The following is a 10,084-nucleotide window of genomic DNA, read 5'->3' as shown; positions in this document are numbered from 1 at the left end:
TATGCTCTGTCTCTGTCTCTCAAAAATAAATAAGCGTAAAACAACAACAACAACAACAAAAACAAAAATACCTGGCTTCAGCTCTGATATGTAAAGAGCCTGGAAGTAGTAATTCTCATTTTAACAAGAAAAAAGCTAAATGAATGGAAAACCAACAACTTTTCTTAGATTACAGTTGAGATTTAAGGTCACTGGGAAAAGCACTAATCCAAAATCTTGAGGCATAGGCAAATACAGAAAATGATAGTCGAGATCTGCTTACCTGAAGCAAAATCCCCTAGAGCTAGTAATTGTTAGGATCATTTAAAGGGTCATTTTGATGAATTGCTGGAGGCCAAGTGTAGACTAAACTCCAAGAGGCTCAGTCTTTGGAGTTCCCCCAGAATACTATGCTGTTCCCAGCCAAGTTCTCATGGTGAAGATCAGAAAAAAATCCTCTGTATTGCAGGTGGAAAGTAGGCATGTTGAAATACACTCAGATTATTCTTTATTATAAAAGAATCTGTTTTTCACTCTCATCCAATGGGAGGAAAAACAAGGCTAAGAAACATTCAGGTAGGTTATATCCCAGGGACTCAGGTTTCCTAAAAGCTGAGATTTAATCATAAGATTATTGAATGTTTCCCATCCCCAAAGCATCAGTGTAACATTAACAGAGCCTCAGGATAAAAAATTGTTAATTACAACTAAAAGAACTTGAAGATACATACTGTCTATTTAAGAAGGAGTTCTTTCAGAAACCCATAGATGACAAGAGAGAAAAAAGAAACATAAGGAAGGTAGAGTAAACTGAATCCTCTAGTGCCTATTTCTATAGAAAACATTAATCACTGGCCAGATTAATATAAAATATCACACTAAAAATTCATGTATTTCAGTTTCTATTACCCAATAAATCACTTCTAGTTTTTACCAAAAATTATAAGGCAGGCTGAAACTCACAAAAAGGACAGTCTGAATAGATTAATAATAATAATAATAATAATAATATTAACGGCATACATCTTAAATCTTTCACAAAAATTAACTCAAAATAGATCATAGACCTACACTAACCAAGAAAGATGAATCAGAAAATTTCTTCCAATAGAATCACTGCAAAGATCATTTTATGTTTATTCAAGAACAATAAACAGTTATCAAATATTTTTTATCTTTTTTAATCAAATAAATTCAAATTTAAAATATACTATTTAAAAATAGCATAAAAATATAATTATGGATGATTCTAAATAAGAAATGCATATGATTTTATGCAGAAAATAATGCAACTTTGTTGAAATATATTTACTAAATCCTAAACAGATACATCTTCTTGATATATGAAATATTCAATATCATAAAGATATAACCTACATAATAATCTACATTTAGTACATCTAACAAAAACTCTGAAGATTTATAGGAAATGTAATAACCAAAATAATCATGAATAACAAATTTCCCCACAAAACTGCACAACTGGCTATAAAATCATAATAATTAGACAGTGTGTTATTAACCTAGGTTTAGACTCAGACCCATGGATCAGAAGTGATAGCAGAGAGACAGCCATATAAACACGGGCCCTTAATATGACTGAGGTGGTTTTACAGGGTACTGGAGAAAGGTTAAACTTGATAATTAAAAACAAAATGTTTATTTATTTATTTTGAGAGAGTAAGCAAGTGGGTTAGGGGCAGAGAGAGAGGGAGAGAAAGAGAATCCCAAGCAGGCCCTGCGCTGGCAGCATGGAGCCCGACTTGGGGCTTGAGCCCACAAACTGTGAGATCACAACCTGAGCTGAAATCAAGAGTTGGATGCTTAACTGACTGAGCCACCCAGGTGCCCCCCAAAATTGATAGTTTATGGGAAAACATTTGTTATCTTTGTTACAAATATAAAATTAAACCCGTGTCATGCTTTATTTAAAAGTCAATGTTATTTACCTTAAATACATGATACATAAATGTAAAAGCCAAAAGTATAAATAATTGGAAAACCATATGAAGAATATTTTATTACTTTGGCATAAAAAGTATTTTTTAAACAAAATAGAAAAAAGTCACAAAAGAAAATATTGACACATTGAAGAAGATATGTAGATGGGAAATAAGTATATGAAAATAGGCTTGACATTAGTCTTAGGAAAATGAAAATTCAAATAACAATAAAATAACACGAGGCACCTGTTAGGATGCAGAAATGTAAAAAATTGCTCTTATGAGGTATTGAAAAGGATGTGGAAGAACTGGAATTCTCACACTGTGCTGGTGAGAATGTAAAACACTACATTTTGGAACACCACTTGGAACTTCCCTAAAAAGTTAAACATATACATATCATATGACCCTGCCTTTCCACATGTATTATGTACCCAGTGGAAGTTTATGTCCATACCAAGATGTGTGCAGAGCAGTTTTGTTAATAGTCCCAAACTGGAAACAGCCTGGGTGTCCATAACTATTGATAGGATTAACAAACTGTAATACACCCAGCACAGGGGAATGGGCTGTTGACCCACGTATTAATATGGATGAGCCCATCAATAACTGTACTGAGTTAAAGAAGCCTGGGAAAAAGAATATCTTCGTATGTCAAAAATTATCAAACTGTATACCTTATAAACGTGAAGTTTAGTTTAAGTCAATTTTACTTTTAAAATCTTTTTGTTTTTTTAAATTTTTTGTTAATGCATATTTATTTTTGAAAGAGACAGAGACAGAGCATGAGTGGGGGAGGGGCAGAGAGAGAAGGAGACACAGAATCTGAAGCAGGCTCCAGGCTCTGAGCTGTAAGCACAGAGCCAGAAGCGGGGCTCAAACCGATGAACTGTGAGATCATGATCTGACCCAAAGTTGGACGCTTAACTAACTGAGCCATCCAGGTGCCCCTAAAATTTTTCTTTTTTAATCCCCCAAATATTTTTTATAATTGTGAAAAACCACTGAAATGAAAAAATCCTTAGGAGGTAACTTATAAAAGTAAATTAAGAAAAAATGGAATGACCAATTTATCCTCTATTTTTTTAGTGAGAAAATTATTTAAAATCCTTTTGCAAAATCACATACAGTATTCATATGGTTTCACCAAATGTTCACAGAACTAATCATTTGATCCTATGTGAAATTTTCCAGGGAACATCCAAAGTGACAATACTTATACTATGAGGCTTATATCAATTTTCTTTATATCTATTTTTGGAGCCGTTTTCTCAGAGGACCATTTTATTTCTGATTATTTGTTTTATGCTTTTTAGATCATGTGTGTTTACCTTAACTCTTCTATGTTTTAGCATTATTATTTTAATCTATTCTTTTTTTTTAAATATTTTTATTTATTTCTAGGAGAGAGAGACAGCGTGAGCAGGGGAGGGTCAGAGAGAGGGGGAGACACAGACTCTGAAATAGGCTCCAGGCTCTGAGCTGGCAGTCAGCACAGAGCCCGACACGGGGCTCGAACCCACAAACCGCGAGATCATGACCTAAGCGAAAGTTGGATGCTCAACCGACTAAGCCTCCCAGGCGTCCCAACTTTAATCTATTCTTTACCAGTTTTATTTTATAACTTAACTTTTAATTTACTTTAGGAATCCATTAATGCCATGCTTATTCACTTATGATACAAATCATCACTGACTCTTTACTGATTTCTCACAAATTCTCAACATTGCATTTCCTTGATGTGTCCATATTTGTGTTTCCCACCTTTCAGATAAGTAGAAAGTGTCTTTTCTTCTTACGAGGCCTATACATCAGGTTTCAGTTGATGTGATTTAGTTTGTATGTCTTTCGAGCAGACTGTCAGTAACAGCAATGTTCATTGGAGCCACTGCTCTTCTGTGCTGACACAATTAAATCTGGAATCCTGCAAGGATCACTTTTCTGAGTGAATGTAGCTTGTAGCTCCTTGTCTCTGCCAATCATCAATGCAGAACGTGGCCCCTGGGATTTTCACAGCCATTTGTGCCTCCCAGACTCTGCTGTTTCAATTAAGACATTATTAGTTGGGCCTACATAACTGTAGCACATTGTTTTTTAATGCACTCTGTGTGGTCTGCAAAATATGCCCTTTCATTCTCTTCCTTTTAATTAGTCCCACCTTCACTGTATTTGGTTATTGTTCATCACAGTTTGTAGTTATGAGGTGTCAACATTTGGTAATTTCATTAAGTATGGTAACTTTTGCCATGTATATTGCACTGTTTGTCTATGTAGTTGTCTCAGAGAAGAAAGTAAGACCGCTTTTTAAAGACTTTTGTTTGTTTGTTTTAGGTATTTGTAAGGATATTTTTATATTAGAGTTGGGAATTCTTAATCAAGATGTAAAATTGAGAAACTATAAGTCTAAATTTTGACAGATTTCTCTTAGTGAAAAAAAGAAAAAACTCACATGGAATAAAAGACACATAATCAAATCTGAAGGACAAAAGAGAGCCAGAATGAAAAAATATATAAATATATGTAGTAGACAGAGGCTTAATGTTACAATTAATGGGAACAAAACAAAGAGCCAGTGCAATAGAAAAGTTGCCACAAGATATGAATCAAGTTTAAGAATGTGTTAATAAATTCCAAGGAAATGCCCAACCTCATAGTTAAATAGGGAAAATAAAATAAAATAATATTTAATTTCAATGTTTCATAATTTTGCATATTTAAAAATTGATATCCCAACTATATGGAAATAGACACTTTTGTGAGATTGTAGAAATCATTCATAAAATATTTTTGGAGGCTGTTTTAGTCAGTTTGGGCTGCTATAACAAATTCCCATAGGCTGGATGCTTAAACAGCAGACTTTTATTTTTTATAGTTCTGGAGGCTTGGAGGTTCAAGATCAAGGAGCTGGCAAATCCAGAGAGCCTACTTCCTGGTGCAGATGGCGTTCTTATCGTACCTTTCATGGTACAGAGCAGAGAGAGAGAGCACAAGCTTTGTCTCTTCTTATAAAGGCACTAATCCCATTCATGAGGGTTTCACCCTAATGACTTAATTACCTCCCAAAGGCCCAGCATAACATTGGAGATTAGAATTTTAGGGGACTATAAACATTCAGTCCATAACAGGGGGCGTTTGGGCATTATGTGTTAAATCTAACAACTTCAGCCCAACAGACTTTGACCCCCAAATTCTACATGTAAAAATCCCTATGATAATAGAACTGACATAGGTGCAAAGATAGATGTATACATACTTACAGATTCCTATGAAGCATTTTAATAATAGTACAAAATTAAAAATATCCTAAAATGTCTATAGATAAGAAACAATCAAGTAAATGATTATACACATATAGAATAGGATTCCTTGGTAGGAATGAGGTATGTTTTGTGTGTGGGGTGGGCACTAATATAGATGGATCTCTATAAAACTTTTAAGTGAAAAAAGTAAGTTAAAATACTTATAAAAATGCTCACAATCACTTTTACCAAATTAACTAAGAGGAGGAAAAATCTCTCATATGTATACCATATATGTGTGTGTATTTAGAAAATACCAGGAGAAATTCTATTTCTCTGCTTCCAAAATCACATTATATAGAGGTCTATTATAGTAGTTATCTTATTTCATAACTTTTTCTTTGGCTATGTATCCACTGATAATCTGGATGTCATGAAAGAAGATTGAAAAAAGAAAGGATGAAAAAATAGCTTTCATTTAATGTCCAAATAGATCATAGTTACTAGAAATTTTAAATTGAATATTTCAATAAATCCTGACAATATGAGATTGTTATTGTACCCAAATTCTATTGCATGGCTCAAAGCAGGACCCCTAATGCAAAGGTACAGTAAATTGCAGAATCAGGATTTGATACCATGACTATCTGGTTTCAGAGCCTATTCATTCACCTGCCCTTGTTGTGTGTGGTAAATCTTTTATATTCCCATGGCCTAGCAAAGTAGCTAACTTGAGGCGCTCAACCCTTTTTAAACAGGTGAACACATGAATGAACACTACTATTCACGATACTGTGTTTTTATGCAAAGACAATTAAGATAGATTTCTGTCTTCTAGAGTTTCATAATCTACAACATGAATAGCCATAACATAACATTCCACAGAGCATGAGAAAAGTAAAAATACAGCTTATGCAATAAAAGATGAAACAAAAACCATATAACATGGTTTGTGAACAATCACTTGATAATTAGGTAGGATTTCATCATATAAAAATGGAGGAATTGAGAGATAAGGTAGATAAACAGCAGGGAACCTAATTAATGAAAGGCAAGGAAACACTAGAGTAAGGAGATGTTTACAAAACTGTGAATAGTCCAGTCTGCTTGAACTAAAACAGTAACTTTGAAATCAGGTCAGGGAGATGGCACCTTGTTCTACTGGCAAATAGAAGAGTTTGAAGTCATTTGTACCTGGGGGAATATGAGCAGAGTCTATGTTTTAGGATGATTATCCTGGCAGGAGCATGTTGTGTGGGCTGAAGGGGAGGGGAATATGGAGACAGAATCTATGTAGGAAGTAGTCTCAATTATTGGCATGAGAAGCAACTGAAGCTTAAACCAGAAAATGGGTAGTACAAAGAGAGGGAAAATCAGATTAATGAAAAAAATATGGAAAGTTTTACTTTATTATGTTCACTTTGAATTTTTTATTAAATCTTGGGATGGCGTTCAGTACTAATTATTACAGAAACTGGTTTCTGACCAAGAATGCAAGAATCCAGGTATTAGGCTGAAAGGGTCAATATTTCTCATCTAATACACCAAAATACATCTTACATTCTGTCTCAAGAGTACAGGTAGTCTAATAAAAAATCCTAATAAACAGACAAATCAACACTTTGCTTATATCCATAAATGAGACACTAAGTTGTTTTTAATTAACTATAAAGACAATTGAAGTCATTCATTTCTATATTATGTGGTATTTAGATCAAATGTGCTACTTTCAGACAGAGAGTCAGACTTTTGACAAATTTGATAGAAAATCATGGTCCGTACAACTGAGTAGAAGCAGATGGGTTGGAAGTTTTCCAAAGACCTTGCACAAAATATTTGTTATAAAAGCATGAAAAGAATTTTCCCAGAAAACTGATTTAAAATTTACTGCTTTGTTCATGCTTAAAAATGGAAGATTTTAGAACTGAAATTTCTTTGTATTTTCTTCTATTTAACAAATTTAAAATAAAAACATTCTAATTCAGGATCAGCCTGGAGTACTAAGTATTGATTTTAGCACATATACTTTTACTATCAATGGCAGGGTAAGGAAGAGAAGCAAATGCGACTATTTCAGTGCTGAAACATCAGAAGACACCTGCATTTCATCCTATTTTTCAGCTATTACATCCATTAGAGACATACACTAACAAGTCATTGCAGATAGGAGAAAAAAAGAGTAATATGCTCTGCACTCTGACAGAGAAATTTTTGTAGTTTTCAAAACACTGCCCTATATTCATAACTCAGTTTTAGTGATGTGATGGGAATTTAGTGAAAGCTTTAATTTTGTATGAACCAGCCAGAAAGACCACATTTTTCTTGCATTTTAATATGAATGAGAACAACATCTTACAGCAGCCTAGAACTGCTAATTTCAGGGAGATTTTACTTTGGTGAATACTAGTTGTTGTATCTGGAAGAAATTTATAGTCAATCTTATTGAATGAAAAGTTAATTGAATCACTTTGGTTATTAAAGACCAATTGGATGCCCTCCCCACCTGGAGTTACAGTATCCTCTGGTCATCATTGATCTCAATGGGGTCACCTTTGTAAGATGAGAAGTAAACACAGAAGCCTAGAAAAGTGATCAATGAGAAGAAGGAATGAAAGAAATAGGGTTCTAAAAGTTAAAGATGGAGAATTAAACTGAGTATGAAGCATAGAAAAAACAGATGCAGATCCTGTGTTTTCTGTTGGTTTTATCCTATAAACAGCTCAATTATACTAAAGGTTCTTTCTTCTACACCATGCAGGAAGCATACTGAGATTACATGTGAACAAATAAATGAATGAATGGATGCATGAATGAAAGAGTGTACGTATTTAACTGATACTTAAATGGAGTTTATTATGTACCTAGTACCATCTTAAGGATGTTACAATTTCTAAGCCCTATAATTTCCATAATAACCCTAGAGGTAGATACTATTATTCCATTTGTTAGTTGAAAACACTAAAGCATAATAATTTAAGAAACTTGCCCACACTATAATCATACAAGTCAGGTATTTTTTTTAAAGGCTTTCAAATTTACATGGAAGACTCCATTGAAATATCTGTAATGTAATTATTCAGTCTAGCATACTTTTCAAACCACTCCACACCAGTTATCTTTGACCTTCACAATACCCTTGAGATAAAAAGGCCAGGAACTCTTACTTCTACTTGAAAGATGAGGAAACCGAAGCCCAGAAGTTTCACAGGGCTTCCTCAAGGTCACACAGCTAGTGATGGATTCACCCTTCAAACTTAAGCTGAGGCTGTCATTCAACTCTCTTTTTAAAATCCAAGTCCAACATTCACTCTACTATACTCACAATAACAGCGTAAAGTTTGTTGCTGACAATTACTACCTGTGAGCATCTCATTATCTCCTTGTACCTGGTAATACAGACCTACCCCATGTAATATTTCCTTTTCATACGGAGGAAATAACAGACACTGATTCCAGGCGATCTCAGGTTGTCTGTCACAAACCAAAAGCAAGCCAGCTTTGACATCATGTCCCAGGACAAGATTTCCCTGAACAATCTGCCATGTGCTTGTCCATTCCAAGTTCTCCCCTCTTTGACGCTATAGTCTAAACTTAACGTCACAGCAGACATTCATAGGCTCCACTTCTGAATGGTCTTCTCATGGGAGATTATGGAGCTCTATAATACCAACCATTTGATTTTAATGTTGTGATTGATATTAAAATAATCTCTGCCCTACTTTCACTAGAGAAAGTCGTGAAAACTTACACATTAAAGATAATGAGCTGTATTCTCTATCAAGGCTATCCCTCAGGAGGAAAAATGGAAAAACCTGTCATGATTGCATTATTACCTTTTAAAGAGTCAGAGTCCACAGGCTTTATTTCTTTAAAATGTTGAGAACCAACATTTTAAGTACAGAAGACAAATAATATTCCTCAACTTGTGAGAATATCATAGAGAAATTCCCCCATCTGATCTAATTTTCCACCAATTTTTTGAAGCACCACCCTCTACCCAAAGCCTGAAGACATGTGTTAGCTTTACAAATCACAGTTTTCTAGTTCTGTAGGTTTTTCATGTTACTTAGTTTATGTACAAGACACTCTCTATTCTACATTCCCCCTTGAATGTTTGAAGCCACCTTGAAGGTACACTAAAAAACAAGCCATCGTCTCTGAACTCTCAAAATGTTGGTAGAGCATCTTTCATGGATGGATAGTCATTATGTGGACAGTCATTATGCACATGCCTTCTCTAATACACTGGGAGCTCTGTAAGGATAGGATTTGTCTAGGTATCTCTCTCAGGATTTGTACAAAATCACATTCAATTTATGGGTTCCAAGTAGGGAGTGAAGTCAGATATTTGACCCAGGTTCTTTGGAATAGACAATCTGGATTAATTTTTTAAAGAAATTTAAAAAAAAAGAAGAGAGAAAATAAATTAACAGACACACACAGAAAACTCTAAGTTCTAAATTTCCATGTCAGAATATTACTTCATGCATATTTTCATCATGAATCCATTATCTGAAGGCCAGCTAGCTATTGTAGCTATAGAATTTTAAGACTTGTTTTATTATTATTGCCTTTTTGGACCCAGAAAATAAAACATTTAATTAAAAGAGAGACAGAGAACATATGTTAATTTAAATCTAATCATAGTTTATTTTAAGTGGGCTTAACTGACTTTTTTTCTTTTTTCATGAAATACGGACTAAATTCACAAGCAATTTTCAGTTGTCAAGTTGTAAGCCAAGATGATTCATCCTCTCACTGCTATAAAGCATTAAGGATCGTGAGTACTCACGGTGGAGTAAAAACCTCTATAGCAAGGTAAAAGAAGACCATAGAGACTCTTAAATAAGGAGAACAAACTGAGGGTTGATGCAGGGGGGGGGGCGCCGGGGGGTTGTGTGATGGGCATTAAGGAGGCCACTT

At 34.4% G+C, this 10,084-nt stretch overlaps 1 long non-coding RNA gene across 1 annotated transcript in view; it reads right to left on the bottom strand.

The window, feature by feature from the left end:
- Positions 1 to 3,637: 3,637 nt before the first annotated feature.
- LOC120226339 overlaps positions 3,638 to 10,084 on the bottom strand; it is a 206,714-nt gene continuing 200,267 nt past the window's right edge. Inside the window, exon 3 of the long non-coding RNA XR_005526997.1 lies at positions 3,638 to 3,961. This is a non-coding gene — a long non-coding RNA (uncharacterized LOC120226339). The remainder of the gene's footprint in view (positions 3,962 to 10,084) is intronic.

This window comes from Hyaena hyaena, unplaced genomic scaffold, assembly GCF_003009895.1.
Source record: "Hyaena hyaena isolate Hyena2069 unplaced genomic scaffold, ASM300989v1 scaffold_1654, whole genome shotgun sequence".
NCBI lineage: Eukaryota > Metazoa > Chordata > Mammalia > Carnivora > Hyaenidae > Hyaena > Hyaena hyaena.
Note: the sequence above shows the minus strand (reverse complement) of the source record. Positions and strands in the feature narration are given on the sequence as shown.